Consider the following 20,592-nt stretch of genomic DNA (forward strand, 5'->3'; position numbering starts at 1 on the left):
ACCAATTTCTATTTCTAAAAATCCACGTTTGAGTTACATATGTTGTTATATTTAGGAGTATGTTTTAAATCCAAATTTACAAGTGACGATATCAATTTCAATTTCAATTTCAAAGTGCTTTATTTCGAGTATTACTCATAAAAGCAGACAAACATACATATAATAAAAAAAACAATTAAATTTACAACGTCATATTAGACATTAAGCACACAGTTAATATTTAGAATAATACATAAGAAAATTATCAAAGCGGGATAGATATGAAAAAGTGCCAAAATAGTGATCATAAATAAGCAATTTTTAAAAAGAAGAAGATTTATCATAAAATTTCTAACCGATGATACGTTACAATTGAATATGTTATAAATGCTAAAATATAAATACAAGTCTAGCAGTCTCTGACCAAATGATCATTTTTCCAGAGAATAGACTAAGGCCTAGCAGTCTCTGAAAATATCATAAATTATTACAGAGAATAGACATGTACTGACAATCCTGTAAACAACAGATTGAGTTATTGCCCTCTAATCGTTCTCTGTCTTAAAACCCAAGCCCACCCCAGGTACTTTGCAATGGCAATAATAATCCAGTTAGCAGATGTAGTTCTTAAAATCCGCAGTGCTACCATGCTGTTTTTTGTACCTAGGTTCCTACACATTGGAGCCAACCAAACTCTCCTAGGAATAGAGTACCTTGAACATGAGAACAGAAAGTGACCAAGGGTCTCATTGCCTACCCCACAGGCAGGACAGGTTGACACACCCCCTGCTTTCCATTTAGATGTTAAGTTGGATAAAGGCAAGGAACCAACCCTCAGTTGGAAAAGCAGTTTCCTGTCCATGGGCTTTAATATATAATCCCAATACATTTCATAATTTGGGTACAGTTTGGTCTCTAGGTAACTGGTGGTCATGGACCCACTGTTTAAACTAAGCGTACTTTTATTAACAACATGTTCCCAGTAGATACTTTTTATGGTAGACTTAGAAGGGAATAGGGCCCCGGCTGGGTCAACCCAAAGGGCATTAAGTCCTATATCGAACAAGGCAATCTTCAATGATTTAAACCATTTAATTTTGTTGTAGCAATCTCTTGTGGCAACATCTTTAAACCCATTCGCATAGTGAGAGAGCTCTGGCGTGGTCCAAAGCCTGCGCCAATATAAAATCGGACGTAGTTTGGCCTTATCAGAAATTGCTCTCCTACCTAATTCATATCTTAGAGGCAATTGCGGGCTGCTCTGAGGGACACCTATCAGATTCCTGTAAAATTTATTTTCTGAGGTTTGGAGCTCCTGAAGGTTTTCATACCCCCATAGTTCTGCACCATACAGGGCAGACCCTATTGCTTTTGCCTCGTAGATTATCAAAGGTGATTTGATGGGCTTGGTGAATGATTTCCTTTGCTCTTTAATAATTGTGCCAGCTATTTGCTTGTGCCTTAATATAGCAATATTAAGGTGAGACCGCCACCTGTTATCGTTGGAAATATGTATCCCTAGGTAAGTGAAGGATTTAACTACCTCCAGGGTACGGCCACTCAACGAAATATTAGATTTAAAATTTCTGTGAGGATTGAAGGCCATGAGTTTTGTCTTGGACCCGTTTACCTCCAATCCATGAACTACACAAAAATCATCAAATATTGCCAGTGCTTTTTGCAACCCTGCTGGTGTTTTTGATAAAATTAAAGTATCATCGGCGAACATTAAAATTGGAACTTTTTCACCTGCAAGAGAAGGAGCATCAACTGCCTGGGACTGCATAGAAGAAACCACACCGTTAATAAAAAGAGTGAACAGGGTAGGCGCCATTGAACAACCCTGCCTAACCCCACGCTCAACTGGAAATTCAACGGTGTCATTACCATACCCACCCCAGCGAATTTTGGCATAATTGCCCTCATGCAGCCGCATGATTAAGGACAACAATTCCCCGGGGACCCCAAGTGTCACAAGAACTTCCCACAGTTTTGACCTTGGGACCAGGTCGAAGGCAGCCCGCAGATCAACAAATGCTGCATACAGGCTGCCTCCGCCTAGCACCACGGTCCTCCACTGAATCAGCTGAAGACGGAAGACTTGGTCCACAGTGCTGGTTGCCCTGCGAAAGCCAGCCTGGAAGGGGGATAAGATGTTATTATCCTCAACCCAATCAAGCAGCCTATTGACAATTACACGACCAACTATCTTTTGAACAGTATCGATCAAACTGATCGGACGGTAATTACTAGGCAGAGCACGATCCCCTTTCTTATATATCGGGATGATGACGGCACCCCTCCATGTCACAGGGATATCTGCACCTCTGGCGATGTGGTTGATTAGCAGATGGATGTATTTAGACCACCTTGCAGTATCGTTTAAAAAAACGTCTGCAGGTACACCGTCGATGCCAGGAGCACGACCTTGATGGACAGATTTAAGTGCCATCATTATTTCGTGCTGCGTAAAGGTGTCTGCTTCCGTCATTTCATGGGGTACACGAACGCTATCCGTGGCCGGGTTGCTCGATGCGTATTGTTCACTAAAAAATTTAACCCAAGCGTCCTGGGGGACATTATTTGTAGAGGCATCTTCAATCCTGTCATGGCCCCATTTAACTATATGCCAAAATAACCTAGAGTTATTTTGGTCACTGGCACTCTGTAACCTATTCCAATGGGCTTCATCCCAATCTTTTTTAGCCTTAATTATTGAAGATTTGTATTGTGCCCTCGCCATCCTAATGGTCTCCCTGTTTTTATTTTTAATCGCGGCCCATAAACGGGCCCTGGCCCCCTTACAGTCTTGGTTATACCATTTGGCTGGCCTAGGTTTCCCTGGCTTTTTGTTGTTAGTCGATTTTAAAAAATGGCATTGTATTTCTTTGAAAAGGTCACTGTGGACCTGAGTAACTATGTTCTGGGTGGAAGGTGACCTGACCACACCCTCAAGGGCCACAATGGCCTTATCAGTTGCCATATTAATTTTTCCCAAAGCCAGCAAATCGGTTTTAACACTGGTCCACCTCAGCCTGCGCATATCATTAGTGGGTATAATCAAAGGCGGGAGGGGTTCAACACAGGTATTTAAAACGACATCAGACTTCCACCAGTTATGAAGGACACATAAAGGGTCATGATCGCTCTCTAACCTTTCCAGCACAGCCATATCAATGACCTTTGGCCATAGAGACATACTACATATTACGTAGTCAATACGGCTCTTATTTCTTCCATTGTTAAAGGTCATAGCTGGTATTCTGTCAGACTTTGTTCGGCCATTCAAGGCCCTTAACCCATGTTCAAAACACATAGCGTTTAGGCCAAGAATGTCCTCAGTCCAACGAGTTATTGGGACTGCAGTGAGAGCGGGGATATCCCATAGGATGTCTTCTTCCATACCCAATTGTACATCGCCAGTGTCTAAAGGCTCAAAAGTGCGATTTAGGTCGCCGGCTATTAATACGTTATTCCCTGATGAGTGAGTTTCTAATAAGTTGTACAAGGACAAAAGGACCTCAGATTTTCTTGCATTTCCCCCCCTGGCATATACATTGTAGATGTCCATGGAGGTAGATGAGCTACCCTTTAATCTAATGAGCTGAATGTCTTTTTGATGAAGCTCAATGTTTCTCACTTCAACCATGAGAGCCTGGCGCACCCATATCGTAAGACCCCCCATCGGTCGCCCTTTAGGACCCTTCGTGGCTGGGAGGTAAAAATTCAGATAACCAAGAGCAAATACAGGATCTACAGCCCAGGTTTCTTGGAAAATGCAAACATCATATTGGCTGACAAAGCCAGACCAAGTACCACAATCCATTTTTGAACAAAGCCCCGCAATATTCCAAGACAATAAATTCCCAGTTGTGTTTACTGTTATAGAACAAGTGCGATAATCCGACCCTGATGACAACGGAACAACATTGCCAGTTTCATTAGGGTTTGCAATAACTACACCAGCTCTAGATACAGGCATATCTGGCACATCCTGAACAGGTTTAGGACAACTCGAAACCACTGTATAGTTTGCAGCCATAGGAACTTGCAACACGGTAAAAGGGGTGCATGATAGTCAATCACAAGCGTCTAGGTTGGAAAGTGCAGCAAATCTATTTTCCACTCCCAGACCCCACTCAGCAAGATCAGAGTTCTTGCTGCCCCTCTTGGGTACAACGTTCCATTTTGTTCTGAGAGTGCTGCAATTAGGACCTCTACCTTTTCTAGGATAAAAGAAATCTAAAGTCAGAGGAACAATAGGGGTAAATCTTTTCTGGGGCGGGTGGAGGTTTGGTAAAATATTTGGCAGGACCTCGGGGTCAGAGAAGTTAAGTACAACGCAATCCCCCTTAAATTTTTTTGCCCTGTTCCCAATCCACTCGACCCTTCGTGCATTCACCAGTTCTTCCGCAAGTTGCTCCTTGCCCCACGGTGTTATGGCCATGTTATTAGTTAGCCATGACAATGATTTATTGAGTAATGACGCAGTCGACTCAACATCACCGGGGGTTAGTTTGGGTACATTAGCAAGAACGAGAACTAGTGGTGAGGCTTCAACGACGAGCTCTGATGCTCCATTCGTGGCAATTGATTCCCCATAAGGTAAAGCAGATGAAACATCTCCGGAAGGCCTATCAGGTAAGTTTGCCAGTAAGGGTATCGGGGTATTTTGTGTAACAACAGAAGTCGATCCATTAGAGTGGTTAGATTTAATTTCTGACAACAGAGGCTGGACACATGTTGAAATGGCTTCTGGTAATTTTCTCACCTCCCCCAAAGTTTTCCCCAATAGACCTTCCAGTTTGCTTACCTCAGCAGTTAATTTATCGATTTTACTGATCAGGGGTTTTACCATCCCTTTAATTTTTGTATCCATCAGACAACATAGTTTTTGCAATAAATCGTCGGAAAGAGTCACATAAGTTTCCCCAGACAAATCCTCTTCATCATCATCGGTAGATTTCCTTGGTGGCGACGCAACTTTGTTTTTAGATGACCTTAAGCCTCCTCTCTTTTGTATGGCTTTCCTTTTACCCCCAGAAACCCTAGGTGCGGGGATGGGGGGAGCGGTAGAAATAGCAGACTCGCTGTGTACAGAAAGGACAGTTGGTGCATCTGTGTCACTATTTTCTTCTCTATTAGCAACAATGCCACTAGGCTGAATACAGATTGAATCCTGGAGGGAGGCATGTGCCCCACCAAGGAGACTGTTATTTAACAAGGCAAATGAATCCTCGTTCTCTATGTCTACTAATGGTGATTGTAGTGGTGATTCCAAACCCAGTGAGGTCCTTCTATCAATGTTGATTTTTGCCACAACCTGTACAAGATAATTCTCCATTGTATTAGAAGATGTGGGTTGTTTTTTTGCAGGCATTTGGCAACACTAATCCACTTATGACTAAAATTAGTACGGCAGATAGTAAGGTTACTAATTACCTGGAACTTAGTGAGCCTGGACTGCCGTTATACGCTGTAGATGGAGTAATTAGAGCAGAGTCCCTGGCCCAACCCAACCGTGGCCAACCTCGGACGGCCTCAGACGGCCCGCCCTTTGTCCGGGCTTCGTCCGGGCGTCCCGCTCGCGTCCCGCGAAGCGGGTGTCAGCGGCGCTTTTGTGCGCCTCCTGGCGCCCTCGCGTCACTGTCAAGCGCGCCGCCGCGTAGGCTGCCGGGATTTGAAGTCCCGGAGCGGCGACGCGTGCAAGCTGTTCAGGAAATGACTCTCGGCGGTGGCGGCTACTTTCCAGGTGCCCCTGCGGCCAGAAGAAGAGGTCCGGTCTATGGCAGCGTCTGTGGCAGCGTCTGCAGGTAAGTGGATGCCTCCCCGCTCCGCCGGTGTCAGCGGCGCTTTTGTGCGCCTCCTGGCGCCCTCGCGTCACTGTCAAGCGCGCCGCCGCGTAGGCTGCCGGGATTTGAAGTCCCGGAGCGGCGACGCGTGCAAGCTGTTCAGGAAATGACTCTCGGCGGTGGCGGCTACTTTCCAGGTGCCCCTGCGGCCAGAAGAAGAGGTCCGGTCTATGGCAGCGTCTGTGGCAGCGTCTGCAGGACGATATCATAAAAGTATGTATTTCATTGCAACGTGAATATTTAGCTTGCTTGAAAGTATTCATGTTTTATTTTAGCATGGTTGTGTTTCTTTTTTTTTTAAGTTTGATTTATTGAGGACAAGAAAAAAAGGGGGGGAGGAGGGAAGGGGAAAAAGGGGGGAGAGAAGAGTTACAGTAAGCTGATCAAGGAAATAAACAATGTAATAACAATAATAATTTCATAAAAAAGTAAGCATTACAAGCATGAAAAGTTATGAACATATCATTTGAAAAGCAATATCATAAGTAAAAACATAGTATATTAAGACTTAATAATTATAAGGAATCAGGTAAACAGGTAATGAGCAGTTCATGGGGGTTTGCGAAATTCGACTATTTTAGGTGTAGGAGAGGGAGGAATAAGGGAAGAAGAAGAGAGGTAAGTTACCAAAGGGAGCCAAATCAGGTCACGTTTTAGAGCTAAGGAAATGGGGGATACATAATTAGTGTCTAAACGATGATTGAAACAAATTGCATTCCACCAGGACTGATAGGAAATATCCGTGGCCTGCTTCCAGTTAGAAGTAACAGTATGAAAGGCGATAGCAATGAAAAGGTCAAGTAAAGGGTAGTGGTTAGGAGATTGAGGAAGGTCTGGAGAGAGGGATCCGAGAAAAACTAGTGAGGGTGAAAAGGGGACCTGAAAATGGAAAATCCTTTGAATTTGCCGCCAAACTAACTGCCAGAATTGGGAGGTAGGTGGGCATTCAAACAACATATGGTGGAGACCGGCAGAAGGGCATGGACAACACCAGCAGGTAGGAGGGGTTTCTGATGAAAAATGGGAAAAAGCAAGTGGAGTAAGTAAAGTTCTATGATAAATAAAAAATAAAGTTTGGGTAGTGTTAGCAGCTCTAGAGGTCTTGTGAAGTTTAGTCCAAATTATATCCCAAAAAAGTATAGGCCAGCTCTGAGAAAGGTCCAGCTCCCATGCAAGTTCAATACGGGATTTCAACCTATCAGAAACAAAACGGAAAGAATTATATAAAGCAGATGCAGAAGGAGAAGCTTCCAATAGAAGGGAAGTAGGTCTGCGATTCAAAGGAATATCGTTGGAAGATGAAAGAGATTGGAGATAGGAGAGCAAGACAGGGTGAAGAGAATTATATTGCAAACGGGCAGAAGCAGGTAAAGAGAAAATAGATTGAAGATCCTGGAAGGAGAGAGGTGTATTCTGAGAAAGTAATTGAGAGATCCAACATATTCCTCTAGAGTGCCAAGCTTTCCAATAAAGAGTACGATTACGGATTTTAAGATGAGTTATTCCAAATCGGTTGGTCTTGGGTGGAGAGGAGGGAAGGATATGATGAGGTTAAGTAAGGAGAGAGAAGATTTTGAGAATGTGAAAGAATAGGTAAGCGAACACGAGTTAGAGAGGACGTAAAGGACAGAAATTCACGGAAGGTAAAAGGAGAGATGAAAGAGGATTCCATGCTAATCCAGACAGGAGGATAATGAGGTAGAGTAGTTGAAAACCAGCGAGTGGATTGTTTCATGGAAAAAGCGTGCTGGTATTGTTTGAAATCAGGAAAACATACACCAGATTGAGCTTTATCTTTTCGCAGAGTAGCAAGAGCTATTCGAGGACGTTTGCCATTCCATAAGAATTTTAGTAATAAAGAATCCGTTTTCTTAAAGTAAGAAAGAGGAATGTGTAAAGGAAGCATGGAAAGAGTATATAGAAGCAAGGGAGATAGCATCATCTTTATGGAGTTGAGTGGACCCCACCAGGACAAAAAGAGTGGATGCCATCGAGCGATGGCTGTATCCATTTTTTTGTAAATATAATCAAAGTTTAACTTGAGAGTATCAGATAATAAAGGAGCAAACCAAACCCCTAGATACTTGATTTTAGATGGTTGCCAAGAAAAACCTGTAGAAGAAAAGAGATGTTTCTGACAAAGAGAATTCAAAGGTAAAATTTGACATTTGTCGGCGTTTAAGCGTATCCGGAGACTGCAGAAAAAGAAGAAACCTGTTGAAGAAAAGTGGGAATAGAGGTGGTAGGATCATAGCAGTAAAAAAGAATATTGTCGTCATAAACCGAAAGTTTGACTTGTTGAGAACCAAAATGAAAGCCAGAGATAGTGTCATCTAAACGAATTTTGGTAAGAAAGGGTTCTAAGGCTAAAACAAAAAGTAAGGGTGATAGAGGGCAACCTTGTCGAACCCCTCTGTGCAAAGAAAAATAATTTGAGGACATCCCGTTAACAAAAATAGAGGCTTGAGGGTCAGAATAAAGTAAATATATAATAGAAATGAATTTAGAAGGGATACCAATCCAACGTAAAGCCTGAAACATGAAATCCCACCCAATCCTGTCAAACGCCTTTTCGGCGTCTAGGGAAATAGCTGCAAAAGGAAGAGTCGAGGAAGAAGATTTGCTAAGGATGTTAAGAAAAACTCGGGAATTATCAGAGGAGAGGCGTCCTTTTACGAAGCCAGATTGTTCAGGACCAATTATATCTGGTAAGAGGGGATCCATACGAAGCGCTAATATTTTTGCTAGAATTTTGTAATCAGTGTTGACTAAAGATATTGGTCTATAATTTTTGCACAAGGAGTGATCTTTATCTTCTTTGGGAATTAGACAGATTAAGGCTTGTTGAAACGAACCGCTAGATGAACCGGCAGTAGAAAAAGATTGAAATAAAAGTAAGAGTTTAGGGAGAAGAAGAGAAGCAAAGTGATTATAGAATTCAATAGTAAATCCATCAGGACCCGGAGAGTTGCCATGACGAACTTTAGATACAGCATGAGAGATTTCAGAAAGCGAGATGTCTTGTTCTAAAGATTGAAAGTCAACATGTGAAACTGAGGGGGGTGGAAGAGATTGAAAATAAGAGAGGAGTTCATCAGACGTTGGATCTTGTTCTGGGGTATAAAGGGTATCATAAAATTTGGCAAATTCAGTGAGAATTTCTTTATCTTTAAATGTAGATTCTCCAGAAGAAGTTTTGATTGATTGAATTTTTGTGCGCTCTTTACGAATCTTCAGGTAATTGGCCAAAAGCTTTCCCATTTTATTCTTAGCTCCATAGTATCTAGAGTTACACTTTAGTAGAGTATTAGAAGCAGCTTATGTAGTGAATTTATTAAAAGAAATTTTTGCTTCGATAAGAGCCTTAAGGGAGGAGTCAGATTTAGAAGCGTGATAAGCAAGCTCAAGGGCTTTAATGTCAGCCAAGATCTTTTCCGATTTGGCCTGCCGATCTTTCTTGCGCCGAGAAACAAAGTTGATAACAAAACCCCTAGAGGCTGCTTTAAATGAATCCCAAACCATAACAAAAGGGGAGTCAGGGGTTTGATTTAAAAGAAAAAATTCCTTGACAAAGGCAGTGAATTCAGAACAAAAGGAGGGTTCCAAAAGTAGAGCATTTTTAAACCTCCATCTGCCAGATTGAGGGGAGAATGGAAGAAGGTCAAGGTCTACAAACACAGGGGCATGGTCGGAGAGTAAAATGGAACCAATTTCAGAACGGATAGCGTGTTGGGATAAGGATTTGCTGAGGAATATGTGATCGATACGGGATTGGGATTGGTGAGGGGGGGAGAAAAAACTATATTCTCTAAGGTCTGGGTTGTATAATCTCCAAATATCTACTAAAGCATTGGTTTGAAAGGAGTTCACAAACTGTGTATGCATCCTAGAGGGAACAAAAGTAACTTTCGAGTGACGATCAAGGAAGGGATCAACAATCTGATTGCAGTCTCCTCCGAGAAGTATATAATCTCCAGAAAGGGAAGACAACTTGGAAGAGATAGCAGGCCAAAAGGATCTATCGATCCCAGTGGGGCCATACACATTAAATAAAGTGAGTGGAATGTTATCAATGAGTAAGTTAACAATGAGCCAACGACCATCAGCATCACATTCATGGGTAATCGAGGAAACATTTAACTTTTTATGTAACAAAAGTACAACACCATTTTTCCTAGACGTCGTAGGAGAACATAGAACATGACCCACCCAAGAACGTTTAAGTTTCAAAGCCTCCGACTCAGCAAGATGGGTCTCTTGAAGAAGGGCAACATCAGTTTTTAGTCTTGCTAAATGCGAGAGAACCCTTGTTTAATCCCTTAACATTCCATGTCGTTACACGGAATTAACCAAGTTTAAAAAACAGTTAAGCGTAACATGCTCAGTAATGCATAAGAGATATAATGAAAAAAGAGTAAGAAGAATAGATAGGAATAAAGAACAAAGAAGGAGATAAAGATAAGATGAGAAAATAAGGAAGAAGAGGAATAAACTAGTACAATGGTAAGATTGTATCCAAAAAGAGGAAAAAGAGGAGAAAGGGAGAAACCAGGAAGAGAGAGTGCAAGGATGAGATAAAGAGAGAGAGGACAGATACAAGAATACACAAAAAGACAGTACAAGTCCAAAACGAACGACTGAAAGACATACTTACGAAACAAAATATCCAGAACAGGGACAGGGATGGTGGTGGCGGGAGATGACGACGACAACGACCAGAACCGGCAACGAACCTCTAATATCATAAATCCAATGGGTAAGATAAGAAGACAATAAGAGACATCAGGATAAAGATGAGAGGGGACATATCTGAAGAAATGAGAAAAAACATTAGGAAAAATACAGGAATTTAGAACATAAGACAATCATTATAACAGAAACAGTAAGGAAAAACATATCATGCGACAGCAATAAAGGTAACAAAAATTGCAATGCAGCAGAATCAATGAGGCAATGAACAACAAAGTCACTCATCCAGGTCTAGAGGTATCCATGACATCAGGAGACTGTTGACGAAGGAAAGCTTGTAAGGCCACAGGATCTTTGTACGTGGTTGTTCTGTCTTTATAGGTGACCTTGAAAAGACATGGATGTAAGAGACCATACCTGGCACCGAGGGCTCTCAACTGCGGCCGTAAATCCAAAAATGTTTTCCTTCGATCAGCGGTTGCCTTGGAGACATCCTGAGAGAGATAAAGGCGATGACCTACCCAGATAATCTGCTTCTTGAGCTTGGCGGCTGAAAGGACCTGCAAGAGGTCAGTATACTGCAAAAACAGCATGATTACACCCCTAGGCTTGGATGCAGCCTTAGGGCCGAGACGATGAGCTCGCTGGATGTTAATGGAAGATAAAGCCGGATTGTCAAGAATCTTTGCAAGGAACGATTGAAAGAAGGTGGTAGGATTGGACCCTTCTGAAAGTTCCGGAAGACCATATAAGCTTAGATTGTTCCTTCGGTTTCTATTTTCCAAATCCTCTGTTTGACGCCGTAGGAGAAGAATTTCAGCTTCTATTGAAGGAAGGCGAGAGGAGACAGAGTGAAAAGAGTCTGAAGATTGTTCCAAAGTTGTGACCCGTGCATCTAGAGATGACCATTTCTCTTGCATGGACTGCATGTTTTTTGTGGTTGCTTCCATAAAAGGTTTGAAGGCCCACAATTCTTCCAAGATAAGGTCAAGAGAGGATGAAACGTTGTTCCCAGGGGATGGCGGATCCTTCTTCAGACGTTTGGATGAGGTCAAAGAGGCTTGCGTTTTCCCTCCATTTAAGCCTTAGGGATAGCCCCATGTGCAGAGTCCGACTTCGAAGATTTACCCCTCCTCCATTTCCTGGGTAGGTGAGTCGGAATCAGAACCAATGGGTGGCTTCGGTAAATTGGTGAGTCTCAAAGTGCAGAGCCGGCCCATGAAAGGTGGTCAGAATAGTGAGAGCGGAGGTAAAAAGTCAATATTAAGTATAGGGTCTTCCTGACAAGAAAAGGCACCTGAAGAGTAAGAATATGAAAGGTCCGCACAAGGTCACGACTAGAGGAAGGAGTAAACCACAGGTCAGCACCAGGTATCAGGTAGTGTGTCAGGCAGAAGAGCACGTCAGGGTGACAGAAGAATTCAAACGGACCATGAGGCAAAGGACAATAAATTGATAATGAATATGCACAAGGAGGAGAAAGCCACTGGAATTATTATAGTCGCCTTCAGCTATGCAGGAGCTCTTAAAAAGAACATTGACGGTCTTCTAAGCAGGAAATAAAGATGAGAAAAAGCCATATGAGAAGATGAAAGAAGCAGTGCTTAATTTCCTGAGGCAAGTCGTGAAGAAAGAACTCCTGACGCAGTAATTCAATACTTGATAAGCAAGAAGGCATGCAGAGCGAAGGAGTGCGTGAGCTGGAAACACATTAATCCATGGCCATGACTGAGAGAGGCGAAAACAATGAGGCAAAGAAGCAACGTAGGAGGAGGGTGAGTTGCCACAGTCACAAAATGGCACCAGAGACCATGAAGGAGGTGTGCGCTGTGTAAAAATGCCTTAAAAAGCAAGTCCTAATTGAATTGGGCTCACCATAGTGAATTGTGCAGCAAGTGTCCTTTGCCAGCCGAAGATGAGGTATGAAACAGCTGCAAGGGATTAGAAGCCGGCTGCGTCCGAGAAACGCGGCCAGCGCACAAAATGGCGACCGGAGCCGCAAAAACTGGACTCCCTCGTAGCCGCCGAACAGGTCGCGAAACCGGGAAACAATGAGGGCGCTAGGCTCTCCTCATGTTCCGGTTCACGGGACTTGGTTCATGCTGGCAGTCGATAGCAGGAAAATGTCCCAAATGCGTCTGTTGTGAGGAGCGGCGCCGGAGCTCCGGGATTACGCCGCCATCTTGGCCAGCGTCCAAGCCACGCCCCCCAGCATGGTTGTGTTTCTAGTAATCGCTCATAAGCTACGAAGAACCTTTCAGAGAATGTCCTATCTTGATGTATTGGAAATAGTTTTAAGTAAAAGGAATATTTTTTAGGATGTAAATAGGCGAAAGGTTAAAGAAGCTTCATTATTGTTTGCTCTGAAGAGAAGATGATCACCAACATGATTATATAAGCTGGAAGCAAGTATTTTTTAGATAAAGAGGATATCACTGTATGGATTCATGACAGGGGTCATTCAATGGCTGTGAACACCTTTCTTACTGAAGGCTGAAAGAAGGCACACCAAGTCCTGTTTTCCAGGCTCTATGGAGCACCTGCAAAACTAGGGAAGAGGCACAACATATGCTGCTTATTGAGCAATCCTTGAATTCTTCAAATAGGAAGGAGGGGATGAGCCACATATGAAGCTAAAGTAGCACATTTTTGGTGTTATGTTTTGCTTAGTCACCTTAGGGAAATGAGGGGTTGCAGAAAGTCCTTATAATACTGTCACAAAATTACAATATTTTCTGCTGTTCTATCTAATCATTAACATCATTGTCACTGAGATGTGTATTGTTATAATTAATATTGTTCAGATTCTGTGCACAAGCATATGATTTTAATTTTAATAAAATCTTGCAAACATATTCCTAGATTCCTACTGTCCCTGAGTCTTTCTACCCTTGATGAAAGATTGTTAGAATTCCAAAGCTACTCCTGTGAAGTTTCACAGGACTGATCATTACCAAATGCTCACCTCACTCCTGGAATGCTAGGAGCTTGCTGGAGTTTGTAGTTCCTGGGTAATCTGTCTCATGTTGACGCACTGATGAAGTCCTTGGTGCCAGAGAATGAAGAGAACTCTCTACCTGCCTGTTTTTGGAAAGGCTCTAAAATATATTGAGCCTTGCATGTAATACTCACCATGGAGATTTGCGAAAAATACAAAATAAATGGATAGAAATACCACACTTAATTGTCCTAATGACACGTTACAACTTTTAAACAAGTATATTGAAACACTTAACTATATGGGACTTTTAATTCCATATACCACCTACGCTATCAGCCAAGTGTAACCTATCAAGTGTAAACCCACGCCTTTAACACCAAGATCATCTTCCGTTGGTTTTAAGCACACAGGTTACAAACAAGATCCTCTATGCAGTTTCCTATCAATCATTGTCATGATAATTTCAAAATGATGATCACTTTTAAAGACGTTCCTGTGGCGATAGGGGCTTCACCTTATTTACAAGGCTGTGTTAAACCACTTAACGTGGCTTAACGCTGCCTTGTACATAAGTTACCCTTTCAAGCTATGCTCCGCGTGAAAGGAGTGGGCAATGGGTGTTGCTGTGGGCGATCTGCCGCAACATCCATTGATTTTGACGCTGTCCCCTTTTTACAAGTGTGGAGTAAATAGAAGGCCGCACCAAAATTTGATTAAAAAAAACCTGGTCTTAACATGGAAAACAAGGAGAAACGCTTTATTTCTGTTATGTTATGTTATGTTATGTTATTTATTCTTTTGTATAGCGCAACGGTGACTCAAAAAGAGTATCCCGGCGCTTTAGGTAAGGAGAACTACTTCACCATAACATAACACAGTAAAAGGAGAAAAAAACAAGACAGAACACAGTAAAAAGGCTACTGAGAGGCCTACTGGGTGAACAACCAGGTTTTAAGACCTCCCCTAAAAGCAAGGAGACTAGAAGCCCCCCGAAGTGAGAGCGGAAGCGAGTTCCACATCTGTGGAGCCAGCAAGCCGAAGGAACGGCCGCCCAGGCGCGCTCTCTTCACACGTGGAACAACCGCCAGGAATAAAGATTCAGACCTCAAATAGCGAGCTGGATGGTAAAAGGCAAGTCTCTTTTGGAGGTACTTTGCTCCCACCGCGTGGAGAGCCTTATAGGCCAAAGTCATTGCCTTAAAGGCGATCCGTTTGCGGATGGGTAGCCAGTGCAGCGTCAGCAATAGACCCGAAGCGCTAGCACGTCTATTAAGACCAAAAATGGCCCTGGCCGCCGCATTCTGCACGACTTGGAGCCGCTGCAACAAGTACTCTGGTAGGCCCAGGTACAGAATGTTGGCATAATCTAACCTGGAGCCTATCAGAGCCTGCACGGTCAGCTTCCTGTGTTCCTCCGACAACAAAGGTAAAAACCTCCGCAGCATCTTTAGTAGGCCGAAACAGGTACCAGTCACCCCGAGGATCTGGGCCTTCATCGTCAGCCCCTTATCCATCTTTCTCCTCGTTTTTGCTGTTTCTATGTGTGCTGCATTGTGCAGTATTATTGTTTATATGTAGGAAGGTGTTCTTTCCTACTCACGAGTTGCAACTTCTACGTGCGCTGCACAAAGCAGCATGCATAGAAGTTACAAATCACCATTTAAGATTGTTTATGTGCTGGAAGGGAGACATTCATGTACATAAAAAATCATTTTCCAAAAACTTAGGTGCAAGGGTGCCTGCGTTGGCACTAGGCAGCTGAAATAAGCGCCAGCTCAGGGGGTAACAGGGCTGCAACTTATATTTGTAAAAACATTGCAGCCCTGCGTTTCAGAATTGGGGCAGAGTGGCATAAAGCAAAAGAGGCTTACACTGTGCTCCGTCACTTCTTTGTATATATGCCCCTTAGTCCCACCAGGATATCTGATACTTACTGCTTGTTGAGGGGACAAACATTGATAGGGTCTGCCTTTGATTGCTAAACCATCCTAGAAATGTGAGAAAACTGTAGGAGACATACACCCACACTTTGAAATGCTTCAAGTGAATCTTGTTGATCTGATGAGGCCAATAGACCATTTGGTAGCTTCCCATCAATTGAATGCCCACATACACCTCTACGTGATCTTACATCAGATAAGGTTACAACAATTGTACCTGGCGATTTGTATGTTTATTTTGATATCCCCATAGACTATCAAGTGAAATTAAAAGTCTATTGCCCTGCTTATCTTTAATATAGCACACATATTTTCAAACCACAGAGAATGTCAGTTGCTTGAAATTGTAAGGTGTCTGTTAGAGTATGCCAGCATTTGCTTTATACATGAACCAACCATTTGTTTTAGCGATTGGTAGAGATTTTCAGCCACTGTATTTCTAAAAGCAAATTATTGAGCTGGTTAGTTTTGTTCATAAATGGTGAAATTTATATGTTGATAGGTTGGCTTCTACAGTTCAGCCAAGTGAAACATTTGGTAACAGTGTAGTGAACTCCAAATATTTGTGAAATAATATAGTCAACAATTGTCTGGTGCAATTTAGTGGATGGTGCAAGATGTATAAAGCTACTTAATACCATATTGCATTTTGCTATCCTTTCCGATTCACAAATTCCTAATCAATATTTGGTAGGTGTCATGCAGGCACCTGAGTAATTTCTGATTTGGTCTAAATTGCATTCATAATTTACTGGCTCTTTAATAGCAATTTTATAAATTGCAAATTGCTGTTTGAGAGTTGAAAAATGGGAACGTCACATTCAGGGACTGTTTCATGACATCACAATGAGCAAGTGATTAAACACCTTCAGAAAGAAGACACAGCAGCCCTCATTTTCCTGGACCTCTCTGCAGCATTTGACACAGTTTCACACTCCAACCTCATCAGACATTCAAGGACTGCTTCTAAGTGTTCTGCTCCTTAATGGACAGAACACAAGCTGTCAGCCTGGTACGTTACTCCTCTGAAGCCACAAACTCATCTTTGGAGTGTCTTAAAGTTCATGGATCAGCCCCACCTTCTTCGAAGCATACATGATCACTCTGGCCAATGTTATCCACACACACAAAAACATCCTCTCCTAACTAGACAACATGCAACTCATTCTCTCTCCATCTAGTACCAGACCCCCAATACAAGAAACACGTTCACTGCCTGCATGACCAAAGTTGCTAACTGGATGAAAGCCTCCTGTCTCAAGCTCAACACTGACAAGACAGAAGTGGTGACCTTCGGCAAGAACACCTCACCATGGGACTCCAATTGGTGACAGGATAAACTCGGACCAGCACACACAACCAGAACCCACTGTAGGCAATGAACAACAAAGTCACTCATCCAGGTCTAGAGGTATCCATGACATCAGGAGACTGTTGACGAAGGAAAGCTTGTAAGGCCACAGGATCTTTGTACGTGGTTGTTCTGTCTTTATAGGTGACCTTGAAAAGACATGGATGTAAGAGACCATACCTGGCACCGAGGGCTCTCAACTGCGGCCGTAAATCCAAAAATGTTTTCCTTCGATCAGCGGTTGCCTTGGAGACATCCTGAGAGAGATAAAGGCGATGACCTACCCAGATAATCTGCTTCTTGAGCTTGGCGGCTGAAAGGACCTGCAAGAGGTCAGTATACTGCAAAAACAGCATGATTACACGGCTAGGCTTGGATGCAGCCTTAGGGCCGAGACGATGAGCTCGCTGGATGTTAATGGAAGATAAAGCCGGATTGTCAAGAATCTTTGCAAGGAACGATTGAAAGAAGGTGGTAGGATTGGACCCTTCTGAAAGTTCCGGAAGACCATATAAGCTTAGATTGTTCCTTCGGTTTCTATTTTCCAAATCCTCTGTTTGACGCCGTAGGAGAAGAATTTCAGCTTCTATTGAAGGAAGGCGAGAGGAGACAGAGTGAAAAGAGTCCGAAGATTGTTCCAAAGTTGTGACCCGTGCATCTAGAGATGACCATTTCTCTTGCATGGACTGCATGTTTTTTGTGGTTGCTTCCATAAAAGGTTTGAAGGCCCACAATTCTTCCAAGATAAGGTCAAGAGAGGATGAAACGTTGTTCCCAGGGGATGGCGGATCCTTCTTCAGACGTTTGGATGAGGTCAAAGAGGCTTGCGTTTTCCCTCCATTTAAGCCTTAGGGATAGCCCCATGTGCAGAGTCCGACTTCGAAGATTTACCCCTCCTCCATTTCCTGGGTAGGTGAGTCGGAATCAGAACCAATGGGTGGCTTCGGTAAATTGGTGAGTCTCAAAGTGCAGAGCCGGCCCATGAAAGGTGGTCAGAATAGTGAGAGCGGAGGTAAAAAGTCAATATTAAGTATAGGGTCTTCCTGACAAGAAAAGGCACCTGAAGAGTAAGAATATGAAAGGTCCGCACAAGGTCACGACTAGAGGAAGGAGTAAACCACAGGTCAGCACCAGGTATCAGGTAGTGTGTCAGGCAGAAGAGCACGTCAGGGTGACAGAAGAACTCAAACGGACCATGAGGCAAAGGACAATAAATTGATAATGAATATGCACAAGGAGGAGAAAGCCACTGGAATTATTATAGTCGCCTTCAGCTATGCAGGAGCTCTTAAAAAGAACATTGACGGTCTTCTAAGCAGGAAATAAAGATGAGAAAAAGCCATATGAGAAGATGAAAGAAGCAGTGCTTAATTTCCTGAGGCAAGTCGTGAAGAAAGAACTCCTGACGCAGTAATGCAATACTTGATAAGCAAGAAGGCATGCAGAGCGAAGGAGTGCGTGAGCTGGAAACACATTAATCCATGGCCATGACTGAGAGAGGCGAAAACAATGAGGCAAAGAAGCAACGTAGGAGGAGGGTGAGTTGCCACAGTCACAAAATGGCACCAGAGACCATGAAGGAGGTGTGCGCTGTGTAAAAATGCCTTAAAAAGCAAGTCCTAATTGAATTGGGCTCACCATAGTGAATTGTGCAGCAAGTGTCCTTTGCCAGCCGAAGATGAGGTATGAAACAGCTGCAAGGGATTAGAAGCCGGCTGCGTCCGAGAAACGCGGCCAGCGCACAAAATGGCGACCGGAGCCGCAAAAACTGGACTCCCTCGTAGCCGCCGAACAGGTCGCGAAACCGGGAAACAATGAGGGCGCTAGGCTCTCCTCATGTTCCGGTTCACGGGACTTGGTTCATGCTGGCAGTCGATAGCAGGAAAATTTCCCAAATGCGTCTGTTGTGAGGAGCGGCGCCGGAGCTCCGGGATTACGCCGCCATCTTGGCCAGCGTCCAAGCCACGCCCCCCAGCATGGTTGTGTTTCTAGTAATCGCTCATAAGCTACGAAGAACCTTTCAGAGAATGTCCTATCTTGATGTATTGGAAATAGTTTTAAGTAAAAGGAATATTTTTTAGGATGTAAATAGGCGAAAGGTTAAAGAAGCTTCATTATTGTTTGCTCTGAAGAGAAGATGATCACCAACATGATTATATAAGCTGGAAGCAAGTATTTTTTAGATAAAGAGGATATCACTGTATGGATTCATGACAGGGGTCATTCAATGGCTGTGAACACCTTTCTTACTGAAGGCTGAAAGAAGGCACACCAAGTCCTGTTTTCCAGGCTCTATGGAGCACCTGCAAAACTAGGGAAGAGGCACAACATATGCTGCTTATTGAGCAATCCTTGAATTCTTCAAATAGGAAGGAGGGGATGAGCCACATATGAAGCTAAAGTAGCACATTTTTGGTGTTATGTTTTGCTTAGTCACCTTAGGGAAATGAGGGGTTGCAGAAAGTCCTTATAATACTGTCACAAAATTACAATATTTTCTGCTGTTCTATCTAATCATTAACATCATTGTCACTGAGATGTGTATTGTTATAATTAATATTGTTCAGATTCTGTGCACAAGCATATGATTTTAATTTTAATAAAATCTTGCAAACATATTCCTAGATTCCTACTGTCCCTGAGTCTTTCTACCCTTGATGAAAGATTGTTAGAATTCCAAAGCTACTCCTGTGAAGTTTCACAGGACTGATCATTACCAAATGCTCACCTCACTCCTGGAATGCTAGGAGCTTGCTGGAGTTTGTAGTTCCTGGGTAATCTGTCTCATGTTGACGCACTGATGAAGTCCTTGGTGCCAGAGAATGAAGCGAACTCTCTACCTGCCTGTTTTTGGAAAGGCTCTAAAATATATTGAGCCTTGCATGTAATACTCACCATGGAGATTTGCGAAAAATACAAAATAAATGGATAGAAATACCACACTTAATTGTCCTAATGACACGTTACAACTTTTAAACAAGTATATTGAAACACTTAACTATATGGGACTTTTAATTCCATATACCACCTACGCTATCAGCCAAGTGTAACCTATCAAGTGTAAACCCACGCCTTTAACACCAAGATCATCTTCCGTTGGTTTTAAGCACACAGGTTACAAACAAGATCCTCTATGCAGTTTCCTATCAATCATTGTCATGATCATTTCAAAATGATGATCACTTTTAAAGACGTTCCTGTGGCGATAGGGGCTTCACCTTATTTACAAGGCTGTGTTAAACCACTTAACGTGGCTTAACGCTGCCTTGTACATAAGTTACCCTTTCAAGCTATGCTCCGCGTGAAAGGAGTGGGCAATGGGTGTTGCTGTGGGCGATCTGCCGCAACATCCATTGATTTTGACGCTGTCCCCTTTTTACAAGTGTGGAGTAAATAGAAGGCCGCACCAAAATTTGATTAAAAAAAACCTGGTCTTAACATGGAAAACAAGGAGAAACGCTTTATTTCTGTTATGTTATGTTATGTTATGTTATTTATTCTTTTGTATAGCGCAACGGTGACTCAAAAAGAGTATCCCGGCGCTTTAGGTAAGGAGAACTACTTCACCATAACATAACACAGTAAAAGGAGAAAAAAACAAGACAGAACACAGTAAAAAGGCTACTGAGAGGCCTACTGGGTGAACAACCAGGTTTTAAGACCTCCCCTAAAAGCAAGGAGACTGGAAGCCCCCCGAAGTGAGAGCGGAAGCGAGTTCCACATCTGTGGAGCCAGCAAGCCGAAGGAACGGCCGCCCAGGCGCGCTCTCTTCACACGTGGAACAACCGCCAGGAATAAAGATTCAGACCTCAAAGAGCGAGCTGGATGGTAAAAGGCAAG

This window comes from Lissotriton helveticus, chromosome 4_1 (assembly GCF_964261635.1).
Source record: "Lissotriton helveticus chromosome 4_1, aLisHel1.1, whole genome shotgun sequence".
NCBI lineage: Eukaryota > Metazoa > Chordata > Amphibia > Caudata > Salamandridae > Lissotriton > Lissotriton helveticus.